Below are 15,907 nucleotides of genomic sequence, written 5' to 3'. Positions count from 1 at the left end.
TATATATATATGTATATGTGTGTGTGTGTGTGTGTTTGTGTACTTTTTAATGTTGAATTTTAAATATTGAGGCATGAAATCAACCAAAGCTATATGCATTTAAGGATTTTTACAAAATTAATGAACATAAGTATGATAAATTACTCACCAGTTTACAGGTGTAGTGTTGCAGCAAAGATCTAATTGAGTGTTTAATGAGTGGTGTGTGACAGGTTCTATTGCATTCTCACATCTTTCCAAAACTTCCACATGATCTGAGAATCAAAGATGGAAAACATACAAAAATAATGTGAATTTAATGCAATACAATAAGTAGTTCACGCAAAGGTGCAACGATTTCAAATGGCACAAAAAATAAAAAAAACTGTTGGGTTAATTGCAGAATGTTTCCTGTTTCTTGTGTACAAGAATGTAAAACAGAAAGGGGGGGGGGACCAAACACACAAATGGCTAATAAACAGCTGAAAAGAGCTACTGTACATATGAGATGTCAACACACAATTCATTAGAAATACAGCAAACAAATCCATATAGAGAATAATAGCTCTTAAACTGGAAAGAGGCTACCTGAATTATGCAGTTATAAATCAGGATTTAAGTGTGAAAGCTCCCAAAAGATTAGGAGAATGAGTATAAGTGAGGTGAATTAAAAACCTTGCTTGCCAGCCCATATTTACAAAACTAATTAAATTCACACTATTAAATCAAACATATCAGATAGAAAGTACTTAGTATTTTTATAGCTTCACCATGCATTAACGCCTGTGCGGGCATTTGTGAGCATTCAGAGGTTTTGCTCTCTGCAGGTTTGAGTGTCGCAGGCTGTCTGGAGATAATTAAGACACTGGTGTCCCCTTCAAGTTTCTACACTAATGACACAACATGCCACACCATATGGCCCTATCGCCTGGGTCCACCATGGATCACTGTTCCTTCAACCCTCCATAACAGGGCAAAGCGTGTGCCCGCCTACACATTGCAAACACGCAGATAAACACACACATACACTTGTACGATGATAATGACATGACATTCTAGGAATACCATGTAAACATTACATCATATGATATGATTATCATTCACTACTACAGCTTTTATATATTAAACTATCATAGTACTACCATATGATACCATATACCATTATACCACAACTGTACATTTTGTTGAATTAAAATGGTACTTTCAACAGTTTTAGAAGTAAACAACAACATTATTTTTTATGAAACATTTTGTATTTTTAAGACAAAGGCAATAAATAAATAAATATATGCATACATACTTTTGGCCATTTTCTTGAAAAAAAAAAAACTACTGAAACACACACTAACGATTTAATAATAATAATATATGTTTAAAATGGCAGGTTGTCATAATATCACTGGCAACCTACAGGTGTGTGTGTATATATGGTATTCTTCATCAGTATGTGGTAAGGGTTAAATACAGTGAAATCATTCCAGGCAACTATTGTCAGGATTTGATGTATTGGCAGACACAGCCAAATGACCCCTCTCTGTCTAATGTACTGTTCAAATGCGTCAGCCTTTCGCCCAGCCAGAATTAATAATAGAGCAATTAAAATCAATGGGGATTTGAGTCCTTCTCTGACAATTACATCTGTTAAAGTTTGAGAGCATTAATGCCTAAAAATATTAATTAAAGTGATTGATTTGAATGCTAAAATTATATTAAATACAAGTGCAGCGCTCAAGTATCCAGAGCTGATTAGAGGCTCATTGTTGTAGTTGAGATGCTGATTCTCATTTACACATTTAAAATGAAGGTAACACTTAGACACATTTATCATAATATACAACATCACATATTAAGTAGCTGTTTTCTATAGCTGTTGTGCAATGAAAAAAGGTCTATAAAACAATGCACACAGTACATATTTTCTTCTTTGTATTTTTGAGAGTTCAAAGCACAAAGGGCCACATTTATTCTACGAATAAGAGAGAAATCACAAAGCATGATTTAAGCAAACATTTATTTTTCATTAAACTAGCAGTTTGTCACATGGAGCTTACTTCGTCGTGCATAGACAAGCACAGTAAATGTTTCATGTACTTTCTCTCTGAAGTAGCAAATGTGTGCAATCTCTTATCTTAAAGGCTAGGCGGGACTTTTCATCTTAACGCTTGGATTGAGTTTAAAGAGAAATATTCACATAATAAGAAGACAGGCTCGGATTTATTCAGCTGTAAGAAGAGTTTTGAACATTAGGCCACTGGTCAGGCAATAGGACAGAGAATAGAGAGGATCGGAGTGCTTTAGAGCAGCTTTGAAAGAACACAATACGGTAATAAGAATGGGGACTCTTTATTTCAATGAAATTGTTGGAAGGTGCACAGGCTTTCTACCGCATTGTTTCACTTTTAATTGATGCCTTGAATGGGGTCAATTAAAATCCTGGAGTGTAATTTCATGCATTCACAGCACCAGAATGTTTCCTTCTTTAAGCATTTGTCAGACGAGGCACTGAAGCCCAGCCCCCCCCCATCCCCGATTTACAATTGATGGCTCTACACATGGCAATTTCTTCAGACACCCATTTCATTCTCATTTGCAGACAGACAATCAGACTGTCATTACTGTGTCCACACTGGGCAGCCACAGGAGTAAATGAGCAACAAGAAAGGCATCGGAGGTTGAACGAGAAGCTCAAACACAGAGAAGGAGGGGGTGACAGAGAGGCGAGATAAGAGCGGGAGAGCGAGGGACCGATGGAGGTCCGGGTTGAGTGACGACTGAGACTCGACTCGTCTCTCAGGTATCCAGACCTGATCCGGTGGCCTATTACTGTCACTCTGGTTAACCATCTAATGTCAATGTCATTTACAACAGGGTCAGCGACACAGAGTCGGATCTTCCCCTTCAGCCCTTACTCCAGACACCAGAGTAAAGCTGTTTTACTAGTCGATAGCCATAACAGCAGGAAAAAAGTTCTATTTATATTTAATGTGCTAACACACATTTTATTAAATGTAGTTTAAATAATAACTAAAGATAAAAGAATGGCATGCAGCCTTCTAGTATTAACCCTTATAATATTATTTATAAGCATTATAATTAGTGCTGTCAAACGATTAATCGCGATTAATCGCATCCAAAATACAAATTTTGATTTACATAATATATCTGTGTGTACTGTGTATATTTATTATGTATATATAAATACACACACATACAGTATATATTTTGAAAATATTTACATGTATTTACATGTATATATTTATATTCATATAATTTATATTATATATAAATATATTTAATATATAAAAATGACATATTTTTCTTAAATATATACATGCATGGTTGTGTATTTATATATGCATAATAAATATACACAGTACACACACATATACTATGTGAACAAAAACTTTTATTATGGATGCGATTAATCGCGATTAATCGTTTGACTGCACTAATTATAATATACCATTATTTATTCTTATAATTAAGCAACTTAACTAAACACTCAGAAAAAAAAAATAGAACAATTAATAGCACCATAAATATTAAATTAATTGACAGCTGGAGGCTGAATTTACATTAAGAATTAATGTACAAAACAATCCCATATTTTCATGCATATTTAATCCCACAAAGACGGACATTTTGACCAAAAAGCACTTTCGAACATTTATCTATGCAAGTACACATGCGAACAGTACAAAAAAATTGTACAATGGAGAAAAAAAAAAAAATAATTCACTCAGAAATTGCTAGTAAATTTCACAAACAAAGAAACAGCAAGTACTATAGCACACTGAAATAACATGAAATTTTGAATTAGAAAAATTGAAATAGTATTTTCTTGTAATTTGTATAATAATATTTATTTTCAAATTATTTTAATTTTTTAATTATTTTTTAATTAGAGTGTATTATTACTTTTTACTTCATTTTAGTATCTACTTGGAACCATAATACTTTTGATTAATCTTCCTAAATGATCAAAAATAACCTGTAAAACATCAATTCATTGTCTATTTAACATCCGTTTTCTTCTATCTGAGGTAATGGCTTGATGCTTTAGCTATTGTAATGCTGGGACCAGACGAACTGTTTGAAATGGTGGTACATGAGGCAAACTGCTCAAGTCGGTGGGATTTTATTTATGGTAAAGGTTTGTTGGTCAGCCCATGCCCATAGCCCCTCAACGTACCCACTTGGCACGGATCCAGAGACCTGTTTGGCCACAGAAGTACATTTCCATCTCATTCATCATGGACAGACAGATAATCAGAAAGTCATTACAGTAGCCTGACACCACCACACGCTCCAGGAAGACAGAGTAATTGAGCAGTGCAGAAGGGAGGATAGCAGCACGAGCCAAGGCCAAGGGATAATGAATGTGAGATGTCTTTCTGCTACGGGAGAAAGAAAGAGAGAGAGAGACGGCTGCTTGAGCGAGACCGAGAGGGGTATGTGTCTTTGAAGTAGAGATGCACCGATCGATCGGCCAGGGATCGGAATCGGACGATTTTCCTCATGATCGGCCCGGATCGGTGACCGGCCGGTCAGTCTCACTTCTTTCCGATTCCCAGCCGATCCATTTTGTTACCAGCGGCACAGGCAATAACATCAGCCGTGCATTCTCGCTCTCATCTCTCCAACGACCCCTTCTCTCTCACACACGTCTCATTAGCTCCTGTAAAATAGTGCTTGTATTGCGCATTATTTTAGTCATTCCCGCAGGAAGCATTAATCTGTATTTAATTTTTACAATGAAGACTACAGAAATTAAAGTAATCAAATGTAAAATAACACTGGATGTGTTATTTATTACTTTAATTTCTGTAGTATTTCTTACCTGAATAAAAACTTACTTAACCTGAAAAACTTAGTTTCATAGCTCTCTTTATTCTATTGCATTTATAGCAATTTTTTTATTTGTTCTTATTTTATTACTGACTTTTTACTTGTGTGTTTTTTTTTTAATGAAAATAAAACTTTACGTTGAAGAAAAGTCGATTTTTGTTTGTATATACTGTCAATTATAGTTCTTAGAAAGAAAATCGGAATTGGCAAAAATCGGTATCGGCAGGCCACACTAACAAAAAATCGGAAATCGGCCAAGAAAAATGCAATCGGTTCATCTCTACTTTGAAGATAAGCATTATCATAAAAAAGGTGCTGGAAGTTGTAGTGTTAGAAAGAAAGAAAGAAATGTTACGGGAGAAAGAAAGAGAGAGAGAGAGAGAGACGGCTGCTTGAGCGAGACAGAGAGAGAGAGAGAGAGAGAGAGAGAGAGAGAGAGAGAGAGAGAGGGGTATGTGTATTTGAAGATAAGCATTATCATAAAAAAGGAGCTGGAAGTTGTAGTGTTAAAGAAAGAAAGAAAGAAAGAAAGAAAGAAAGAAAGAAAGAAAGAAAGAAACTCTTTAGAGCTGGAATCAAATGCGAGATCTCTCTTTTTAAAATGGCAGACCTCTGCTCCAATTCATTTGTCCTGAAGCTTTGTGTTGAGCATTGGCGTTTTGTCGATACACTGGTGAAGCTTCTTTCTTTGTGTTGTTCTTTCATCAAGCCACACAGAATGCTATCTGTCCATCTTCAATCAGTTCAAAACACTGGCTCCACTTTCATGACAGAGTCTGTAAGACCATCAGCACCTGCAAACATCTTTCTGAGAGGCATTTTCAAGGTTGATGCTGCACACTGCAAAAGCAATACTCTCACCGCATGTGCATAAATCAAACGGTGCTGGGGAGAAAACAACTAAAAGTAGCGCTGCGATTAATTTAGAAACATTGTCAGGACCTTGACAGCGGTGTAGTGTGACAAAATGTTACATCATTGCTTTTATGCTATTGCACTGAGCACAAATGAGCTGAAGCAATAAGAAAACGCTCTCCATAAATGTCTTCGCTTGACGTTGGGATGTTATTTTAGTGAATCAATTTGTTCAAATGGTCAATTTCAATTTGTTAGCTTCATTTGTTAGGCACTTTTGTATTTGTAAACTGTAGCGTAGCTTTCCGAAATGTAGATTGAGTGTTTCAGAGTCAAATTCGATATTCAACAGAGTACTTTAGAAATTACATAAGAACTGACTGGATTGTGAAAAGTGGCTGTTTCAAACTATAATGGCACCATGTAGGAAAATGTGCCCTCCTGTAGCTCACATTTAGTTAAGTTGAATAAAATAAACATTACATAATATAAAATGTCTACTTTCACTACCGAACACGCAAATGAAACTTGAGCTCGGTAAGGTAAACAACTTTAAACAAAAAATGGCTTTATAATTTATTTTTATAGATTTATTATTTATTATATGCAAGCACTCATATCACAAATAAGGTAGAAAATCACACCTGGAAATGTTATTTGAGGCTAATCATTGATACTGGCCACTTGTGTTTGTATGGATTAAGCCCATTCATTTATTTTATTTTATCATGCTCCTCTGCTTCCTTGTTTTTCATGTCTAATAGTAAAGAATCTTCAGTTTAGCTCATTCAAGTCAAAATATTTTATTCATATTTAAGGTATATTTGAATCTGATTGAGAAAATCAGTCTTTAGAAAATTACATTTCTTTTGCATGGACTAATGTATTTACAAGGCTTTTCAGACATCAGTCCAATTACTAATGGATCATTTGGTTGCATGAAAACATAGCTGTTGAAGGACAAGAAAAGGGGTCCTATTATGCCCTTTTACAAAGTCTCGATTTAGGTTTTGGGGTGTTCTAGAATAGGTTTTTATGCTTGATTGTTTCAAAACCAGATTATTTTGAAAATATTTTACATTACTGCAGCACCTCTCTTCCCAGTCTGTCTCAAACATCCTGTTTAGTTCCTATTTCGTTGAAACCCCTGCTCTGATTGGTTAGCTGGCCCAGTGTGTTGTGATTGGTTAACCTCTTAGAGCGTGTTCCGGAAATGACACCATAACCATGAGTTTTCAGTTAAAGAGTGGACTTCGAGCTTTGAGCATAAGAAAAGATCTGCAAGGTTATAAACAGCAACATTAAACACTAAATAAAGTGGAAAAAGTGGAAAAGAATAATATGACTCCTTTAGATAATCAAAAAGTAGTATGTATGCATCCTCTGTGAACAGCTCACATGTTTTTGTATTTTGATGAAAGATGCCAAACTTTTGCCAAACTTGGAATAATAAAGCCAGGAGCGTGCATTAAAAAAAAAGTACATTTGGATTTCATGCCGACTTTAAATTATGTATATCTTTTAGCTTGGCTATCAACAGAACATAGCTCCAACACTGGAACCAAATCATTAACGAAAGGCATGAAAACGTATTCCAATATTTAAAAGATCCCACAGATGCTTCTCTTTCTTGTTTGAAACGATCTTATGAGAAGGAAGATGTATTAAGAAAAGGTTTGAGCCACAAACCAAATCAATGAGAGGAAAGATTTTGGTTGGATCTCATGAAATATTAAAGTGTTTACAAAACCACTTGTGCAGCAGGAGCTCTCATCTCCACAGGCCTGCCAGCTTTTATCTGGTCGAATGTTATTCGATGGTTTATCGTTTGCTTTCTGACTTCAGCTTTAAATTTTTGCATTTTTATGTGCGCAATACAGAGAGCGTTGCCATCATTGCTGATGCTCATCTTCAAACACATGTAATTTCACTAAGTGCTTTGAAATTGAGTGACGTATGAAATCAGTTCGCCGTGTCAAACATCATTTGAAGCGGAGAGTCCAAAGGGTTCTTCACAGTGGAAATGTGTCTTAGAAAAGCTGTCATTTCCTCTGAATAACCCAAGCTGGCATTCTGAATATGGGTATAGCATGTTTCTGAAGGACCTCCTCTAGGATGAATCACATTCCCCTGATCACTGCTCTCTTACCAAACAGACACAGAGAGACCACAGACATCTGTCTCTTAATGTCCTTCTGCTTGGCATCTAAAACTGGAGCAAATAAAACTCACTGATACCCACTCAAACATGCACCTGCTCTGCTGCACATATAGTGCAAACACACATTTTTTTCTTTTTGATTTTTTTTTACTCACTGGTTCAAACACTGCAAGGATGACAGTATATATTATTTCTGATTCAATAAGGAAAAACGTTTTTAACCAATAATTTCAAACAGCTTTTTGTTCTGAGATACTATTATTTCAGAGCACTTAAACATATAATTTATTACCAATATATGATATCTGAATATGTTATTAAATATTTGAACATTTAATTTGCATGGTTAATTGTAAAGCAATCTTTTTTATTTCAATTATTTATTTAATTGTTTTATATTAAATTATGCACAATATAATGCACTTTAATAAATGTATCTACATTAAGCATGTTACAATTTTTTCTGGAAAACAAGATTATAATATGAATTTAAAAAAAACATACTCATGCAGAGCCTTAAAGATCTCATGCATTCATCCACAAAATTCTTTCAGCAAGATCGTCAGAAGCACAAAATAGAACACACAGTATTCTTACACACACACACACACACACACACACACACACCAGCATCTGAGTACATCCCTCAAGAGCCGTTCTTATGCATGAAGATTACCCATAATGCACTACAACGTACCACAGTGCTACAGCTTCTCTTTGTACACTTTATTTGAAATACCTCGTACCTACGCTCAATTCCTGAAAGGAGTGTGTGATGGATGGAGGACAGAGAAGAGAGGCTTGGATGGAGTAATGCAGAGAGTTTTAATAGAAGCACTGCCACTCAACATCCCAAAGATATCGGTCTGATCTCATTAGCTGCCACTTAAGAGGACCATAACAACTGCAAGCTGCTCATCCTCTTGCTTATTCCTGAAGACCTGCTTCACATCTTCAATCCTTTCCTATCTATCTGCCTTGTACTCTCTTCCTTGGCATTCCCTTGTGAAAAAACATGCGCTTAATTGTACTGAATGTGCACATAGTGTAGTGTGCTTGAAATCTTAAAAGTATATTTTTAAAAAGACAGTACTTGCAGAAAATATTACTAACATAAAATGCACTTAAAGAGAGTACACTTCCATGACTATGTTTCTTAACATACTTAAGTACACTTTTAAAAAAGTGTTACATTATCAATCATACATTTAAAGTTGGTATATTTTAAATGTAGTTATCTGCATCTTGCATCAGTGCAAATGTGTGATTACAAATGTGTTAAAAGTGCATTTTAGTTAACCATCAGTCTGTCTGGCAGTACATTTTAACCAGAATTATGCAACAACCTTGACAAAATGTACTACTTAAGTGGGTCAAAAAGCACTCTTAAGTCCAACTAAATGCATTTACAGTAACATTTTGATTTAAGGTGTCCTTGTTACACTTGTCACATGTACTTACTAGTATAATAACAATAAATTATGCATAATTACATGCAATTAACCCGAAGCCAAACCCTAATCCTAACCCTAACCATATAGTAAGTGAGCCAAGGATCACTTGTGGAGAGCTTCAGAAAGACCCGGAACTAGCAGGTACAATTGTTTCAAAGAAAATAAGTACAATAAGTAATGCGCTCAACCGCCGTGGCCTGTATGCACACTCACCACGCAAGGCTCTATTGCTGAAGAAAAAGCATGTTGAAGCTCGTTTCAAGTTTGCTGTACAACATTTAGACAAGCCTGTGAAATACTAGGAGAATATAGTCTGGTCATATGAGACCAAAATTAAACTCTTTGGATGCCATAATACACACCATGTTTGGAGGTCAAATGGCACTGCACATCACCCCAAAAACAATATATATATTATATATATACACACACACACACACAGACACACACACACACATATATATATATATATATATTTATTTTATTTATTTTTTTTTTTTGTAAATACATTTTCATTTGATTGTAATTAACATGCAGTTAAGTGTGCGAAAACATTACATTCAGTTTGAACTTGTATTATTTCTGTAATAAGTACTCTTTTCAAAAGTATGCAAACATGTACTTCTTTTTCACAAGGGTGAAGATGGCAGACTTCAGAAGTAATACTTTAGCTAAGACAAAAGTGGATTTGTTCTGAAAATACATTTTCATAAACAGGAATAATTAAAGCAAAATAAATGAAAGACTAAAATAAAACTCAAGTAAATGAGCTATCCTGAAATAGCATGACCTGTTTTGTCTGTGTGGGAGAAGTTCACTCAATTTGAAGATGTCTTTAACACTGCTGAGTTGCGGCGGCTTTGTCAAGATGCAACGCTGTCATCTGTTTTCTGTCATCTGAGCTGGAGAATCAACAAGCGACAGAAACATCGCAATGTTTCTGCTTATTTTAGATGTGAAGTACTTTGTTAATGTTATGTTGATTCCTGAACTGATTTCTTTGTAATTAATTTAACTGAAATTAAAATACATAAAAAAACAAATTAAACAAGTGTTTATGACATAAAAACAATACTGCAACCAACAAAACCATTGCTGAAACTAACAAACATTAAACTAAAACGAAAAGTACATTTGAAAATAGCATTAAAATAAAAACAAATGTTAAATGCCAAACTAAAATAACCTCCCTCAGCTCTAAAGCAGCCAATTTAGTCTCATTTCTCCACTCCGTGCCCATCTAAGAGATACCTGGCATGAAGATGCCATTTGTGTGTGTGAGTGTGTGCATGTGTGTGTCTCTGTGCTGGCTAATTGACAAGATGGACGTTTGTCATAAATAGTGCCTCAGTCCACCGGGTGCCATTATATAGTAATTTCCTGGTTTAATGTGTATGGAGAGTGTTCATTATTTGTGACAGATGGACTCTTCTCTTCCTCTTTCAATTCCTGTTCTCAGAGAGCCGAATTAGAATCTAATAATCGGACAGGACCTTTATAGTCATATCCATTTCATCTATGCAACACACACACACACACACACACTAAAAGCAGGTCAAAATGATCCACTAGACTCTACTAAGGTAGACTTTTTGTTGTTGTTTTATAAATATTACTTATTTCCCTGCAGTCCTCTTATATTTTTATACACCATAAACAGACATAATTTTATTTTTCATGACCGTCTCTCTGACTGTATCTTAACCAAGCACAATGTAACAAGCTCCCATGGACGAGAGATGTGTCTGTCCACACTGGATGCAAAACTGCATCACACAATCACAGCCAGGCACAACCAATCTGATGCTTAACATACAGCAAGCAATTTGGGCCAATGAGGTTCAATTGTGTGTGGGGCTACCTAGTGTGATGCAGCACAAATAGAGACCAATATTTTTCCAATCAAATTTAAATTCCGAGACATGTCATCTTTAAAATAACGTATTTGTATGTGAAGGAATATAGGAGCTTGTGTGTCTTTGCAATATATGCTCATAGTCAATCATTACATATGCTCTTAAGTGAGTTTTACTGGCAAAGCACACACATGACCTCTTTTGGCACTGTGCAGCATTACAGTGCTTCATTCAATTAGGAGCTCACTGCTTCCGTCACTGCAGAAATGATCTGTGTAGCATATGTACAGTGAAAACGAGACATTTGTCATACTTCATTAGGTTCATTGCTATCCTAGAAGACATGATTAAAAATAATGTGCAGCTAAAATGCAGGGACCATGTGGATAAAGATGACGCCCCTATAAATAACATACAGTTGAGGTTCAAAAGTCTGAGGGATTCAAATGCTAATTTAAGCTTAGAAATTAAGCTTATTGTTTAATTTAACCGACATTTTCATTTAAATTGTAAAAATATTACACTGATCATATATTTTTGCAATGAAAACAACTGCTAAAGTACAACCAAAAACCCACATTTTTGGGAATTTTTTTTTACATTTCAAATTGAAAGCATTTTTTCAAATGTGTACTTTTGAACCCCAGTGTGGATATGAAATTTGTGTTGGTTTGACAGACAGAGCTCTGGCTAGGCCTGTCACGATAACAGCTTTTTGTTGTGCGATATATTGCCGCAAAGTAACAAGTAGAAAAAAAGAAAAATGCAAAAAAAAAAAAAACTTGTATGGAGATTTTTCCATCTACAGATTTTTCCCGGACCTTCTTTTCTCTGTAAATGAAGGGTGCACACTATTGCTGAAAAATACAATCAATACTTAGTAGTCAGATGTCCGTATGCACAAAGGCACAGACCTCTAAACAAGGCCATATCTGCAGATGAAACTTTTTTTTGTAGAAGCATTTTTTAATTTAAACTAGCACCTCATGACTACATCACATTATGTTTGAGAAGCTGCAAAAGACACAGGCGCAAGTGGAATGTACAAAACATGGTGACATTAATTTCTAAGTAAATATAATGGGCAATATATTGCGTCACCAAAAATTATTGAGGTCATGTACATATATTGCGCGATAAGTCGATATATTTATTATTGCGACTGGCCTAGCTCTGGCTTTAACAGAAATATGTTTTATCTCTACAGCAGCTGTTGATGACATTAATGCATGAATTATTCTTTTGTGTCACAATGAGGGCATGCCAGTCTGTGTCATGCCCTCTGTCATTCCTTCATCCAGCCAGCTGGTGAAATCAGAGGAAACTGCCACCGAATCTTTCCTCTCATCTTGCACACTGTGTGTTCTATTGCCCGATTGAACAGAAATGTGCTGCAGGATGACATATTACACAAATGAACCAAATGAAACGCAAACGCTGACATCCCCAACTCCAGAAATCCTTCTCCTGTTTCAGACTGCCCACACCATCACTGCAGCGTCACGCATACTCAGACACACAAGACTCCAGATGTTTCACCACAGCTGTAAACGCAATATGGCAACAGGTACCAAGAGCTTTAAACGAGCCATACTTCATTTAATACATGGTTACTTTGTTATAGCTGTTCAAACATGGCTAAAACGATTACACAGTCTAACAACATCAGGCAGCCATATGGTTCTGTACTCTTGTTGGTTAAAATTATTAAATAAACCTCTTGAAAACAATGGAACAAAGAGAAGTTGTTGTTTTCTTGGCCTAATTGAAATACAGGAACAAAAGTGCCAATTGGACAAATATTTTAGCATATTTTAGTTGCATTAATTAGGGATTGATGTCAGAGTCATGGCACAGACGTTCTAGGTCAGTCTGCAATGTGTATTTTCTTGTCACTCTCCACTAACTAAGAAAACAGAGAAAAAAAAAACCCTGATATTACAATAACAAATGAATATTTAATGGCTCACAGACAGCAAATTCAGGCACTTAAATAGGAGTGGCACTGATTATTCCTTTTACAAATCTAGTTTATCACATTATCTTCCTATCATAATATCTTAATTTACAGATAAACAGTGGGACAACAGGAATAGCTTGTTAATTGTGTTTGAATGATTTGGTTTTGTTTCTGTATTATTCTTAAATCCAGCTACAGTATGTGTGGAAATCAGAATAATTTGCACTGTTTGCAAACTAGCCCTTTTGTTCCACAACAGACACATTTTAATTGAAAGGAAGCTGTAATTTAGCACTACTTTACACACTTTACTAAAAATAAAACAGCCTTAGCTTGGTAGGTAATCATCTCATTCAGAGATCATATTGCAAAGAGTCTTTAATGAGGCACTTTCGCCAGCTTGAAAGCAAAGTAAAAATCATCGTTCTAGCGATACCTAATAAAACATTCAGCTGATGACCTCATAGCACTATTAAGGAAGGATTTTGTATGCCACACTACCTGCATGAGATTAATTTATTTGACAGTTTCGGCAGCATTTAAAAATTGTTTCGCTTTAAATAAAATGCCACAATTATGTCTAAAGCTTCGCAATCCAGTTTTGATGCACTGGGCCACGAGTATCTAAATTAAGTTATTGTCATTTTTTCAGCACAAACACAACTATATAAATTCGTGTTATTCTATATATGGTGTCTTAAGAGGTGCCTTTTACAAGAAAATATTATTTCAGTCTTTATACTTCAAAATTTCACATTTAATTCATTTTTTAGATTGAAATTTATTCCCTGAATTTACAGTCTGGGCAAATTGATGCTAGTAGCCGAAAGTGTGCAGATTTGAGTTAACTGCCGTGTATGATGGTCACTTATGGTCAAAAGACTCTGCTTTAGATTATGATTCCATCCAGTTGGAGGATATCAAACATGTTTGATATTTTGAGCTGATTTTACAAAATGTTTTCATTTGTCACGCCCCTCCTAGCAACAAGGCACTTGGTTCTTTGTGAGTTTGTTGTGTTCAGAATGATTTAAAAGCCTGGTAGTGTGTGACCCATTTAGTTTATGATGTCCAGTTTTTCCTTTGTAACTATTTTCAAAGTCAGCAAGTGTATGATGCATAGGGCCAGATTTACTGACAGCATGCACCAGTGAAAACCCTATTTTGGTGTTAAAAAACTATTGTCAGGTATTTAAAGACATGCAGTGAAATTATAGCACTGAAAAGGCATGAACACGGTTATTTTTGTGGCTGACCTTATTGCATATGCATTTAGGTGAGTTTCAATTTCAGATGCAAAATTTGTGGGAAGCGAGTATTTAAATAAATGAATGCAAGGTGATTTACTAAGGTTTGCGGTAGTCATTTTACTGGTATTTGCACCATTTTTTTAACGCCTTCACCCTTAAATGTCTTAATCCTCTGTTTTTAGCATATTACACGCACATGATTAACATGGACCATATTCACTAATTTGTGCTGTTCCTAGATTGCTTTGGTTATTATGGAAATGATCTGACTGTTTTTGTGTTCTTTAATTCCTGCATTGTCAGTAGATCACCTGGAGAACGTTCTACTCCCATTGTTACTGTTATGGGATTGAAGTCTCGCACTAATTTGGCCTGTTTAGTATATCTGACCCTTGTGTTTTAAAATCTGTTCAGATTTTAAAAGTCAAGTAGTGTATTCCAGCCTTTACTTGCCATTACTTTTTAAATCATTGTGAAATTTACTAGCAATTTCTGAGTGAAAATTGTTTCCAAACCAATTTTTTTCAGTGTTCTGCTACAGTCAATGTCTCGATATCAATGCCTTTAGATGTATACCCAGCAGTAAGATTGTGTTAGTCAAAAGAGCGCTCAAAACCTGCATGCAATTTAAGGCATTGTGCCAGATCTTGAGGGCGTGTTTTTGTTGTTACTTGATTTGCATAATTCCTTAGCATGAATTAGCATTAGCATTAAATGCATGCAAATAAACAGTGATATAAGCAGGCACAACTCAATCCAAGTGTATCCCCCTTCATTTCCTAAAATGTACAAGGAGCAAGAAATATTCAAGCTATTTCGGTGGACTGCGTGGCCGCTCTGTTGGTTTGTCAGACAGGGTTTTGTGCAATAAGATCTGAGAGACCGCTGGACTGGAGCATGTATGATGCTGGATGTTTGGAGAACAAGTTCAGATCTAATGGCCCGAAGAAAAGCCCGAGCAGGTGAGGTTGGTGCTTCGGTTAGATCACTCAGACGTAATGGAGAGCATGAAGCTTCTCCTATAGGCCAAACAGGTGTGGGCGGCTTTGAGAAGCCTCTCGGTTTCTCTCCTATCCCCGCGCTCTCTCCACAAACACAGGCCCACACAATTTGGGTTTTCTGTCAGCGGTAAAATGATAGAACGTTACAGGTAGCCTGAAGAGACACATTTTTTTGTCTGTGTAGCTTACCGATACATCACGTATAACAAGTATAAGCACCCCAACAGCATGTAGTGTCATCCATCACGGCGGAGCGGTGGTTACCATACACACGCCACCGCTACCGCAACAACTGCTGATGCTAGGAGCGAGCATCATTAAAGAGAGCACAGAATGATGGGAACGCATTACAGTGTGCTATATAACAGGATTTGTACTTCGCTGGGCCGAAAACAACACCTTTCTGTTAACTGGGCCGTTGTGAAGTGTACGATGGCCTTCGTTGCACTTCGATTTCTATTTAATCCTTAATCTGCTAAATAGTTAATGCCAAATTGACAACAATTATGAGCAGCTTAACTGGCACCGGCACCTTGGGAAAAC

The 15,907-nt window shown here is 35.9% G+C and overlaps 1 protein-coding gene across 1 annotated transcript in view; it reads right to left on the bottom strand.

Annotated features, from left to right (window-relative positions):
- Positions 1 to 15,907, bottom strand: part of LOC107658040 (teneurin-2-like) — a 645,835-nt gene that overhangs the window by 376,553 nt on the left and 253,375 nt on the right. The window contains exon 4 of the mRNA XM_016446429.1: positions 149 to 254. The gene's annotated coding sequence lies outside the window, so the exon portion shown is untranslated. The remainder of the gene's footprint in view (positions 1 to 148; positions 255 to 15,907) is intronic.

This window comes from Sinocyclocheilus anshuiensis, unplaced genomic scaffold, assembly GCF_001515605.1.
Source record: "Sinocyclocheilus anshuiensis isolate Anshui unplaced genomic scaffold, SAMN03320099.WGS_v1.1 scaffold227, whole genome shotgun sequence".
NCBI lineage: Eukaryota > Metazoa > Chordata > Actinopteri > Cypriniformes > Cyprinidae > Sinocyclocheilus > Sinocyclocheilus anshuiensis.
This window is presented reverse-complemented; position numbering and strand designations above follow the sequence as displayed.